Consider the following 1502-nt stretch of genomic DNA (forward strand, 5'->3'; position numbering starts at 1 on the left):
TCAGGTTAAATCTTATGTCACATCGGGCAACACTAGAAGGAAGAGAGCTCACCGGCATTGAGATAAGAATGGATCAAAAGCTGAAAGAGGTATTTTATTAGGATCCACCAACCCAGCTGGAAGGTATATGCAATTCGACTTTAGAACTTCATTTTGAGGATATTTGCTTGCCATGAGTTGAAGAGATTGCCTCTGATTTGAATTCTCATGTGCTCATCAATGAATGTTTTGATCTGATATGTGAAACTAGAAAACAAGATGACTTGAGAGTAGAAAAGCTTGTTAGAGATCATATTGAAGTTTGTTTTGACAAGAACTATCATTGTGCTTCAATTGATCTTGAATCTGAGTTTTTGATGCTTGATGAACCTAGACCTCTTCTTGAACTAGTTGATTTAGGGGATGAACTTGATGTTTATAAGCTCTTGCTTGAGATAGAAAACCCCCTTGCCAAAAACTTTCATGAGAATGAGAACATTGTGTTTTATTTGATTAATGGAGATAGAGTTGACTACTTTGTTAAAACTTCGTTTGAGCCTGTAGTTGACTTTGTGTCTCCACCAAATGCTTTTGATTCTTATGATCATCTGAACCTCAAGGAGCATTTCATAATTCATGTTACATCTTTAGTGAAGCTCTTTGAGAAAAAATCTGTCTATTTTCTATGGACAGTAGTGTGTTCCTTTGCATACTTGGTTCCTTGTTCTTGTAGGAGAAGGACCAAAGGTGCATTGCCTCAACCTTTTGATACTTATGATTAGCAAGCACACAAAGTCAAGCTAGAGACTTAAAACAAGCTCACTTTGGAGGAAATCTCATGTTATCCATTGTATATATTTCTTTATCTTTCCTTTTTAGGTTATTTAATAAGTACGGTTGAGGCTTTTCAGGTTGAATCTAGACACCTTCTTTCACTTCTCCGCTTCAGCCCATGTCTACAAGTGAAATAAATCTGAGGCCAAGGGTCATCTACCACCCAATTCAGCCAATAACTCCAAGTAAGTGTCACCCCAACCTTGTACATATTTAGTTTTCATGTTTATTTATTTCCCTTAGATCTCTTCTTTGAGCTTACTCTCACACAAGGGACTATGTGAAGTAAGTTTGGAGGAGAGTCTACTATCTCACATCATTTTCTGTTTTGTTTACTTGCCATGAGTCTCATGCATTGCATTGTGAATACTTATTTGCATAGAAAATCCATAAAATCTTGATTTTTTTTTTAAAATCTTCATGTAGTTTCACTTGATCCATTTGCATCTTTATGATTGAGTCTAGAAGCATTTAGATTTCATTCATGCATTGGGAGAAACCTTTTAAGAACACATGTCTAGAACTCAATTTGACATCCTAGCTAAACATATCAAATAGTTTAAGCATCTCTTGAAAAAAGCTTGTAAGCTTCGAGCCTTGAAAACTCTTCTTGAAACATGTTGTTTGCTTGATGATTGGCATTGTTCTTGAAACCAACTCCAAATGAACTAGGGCTTAATGAACTTAAT

The sequence above is a fragment of the Brassica oleracea genome, chromosome C5 (assembly GCF_000695525.1).
Source record: "Brassica oleracea var. oleracea cultivar TO1000 chromosome C5, BOL, whole genome shotgun sequence".
Lineage (NCBI taxonomy): Eukaryota > Viridiplantae > Streptophyta > Magnoliopsida > Brassicales > Brassicaceae > Brassica > Brassica oleracea.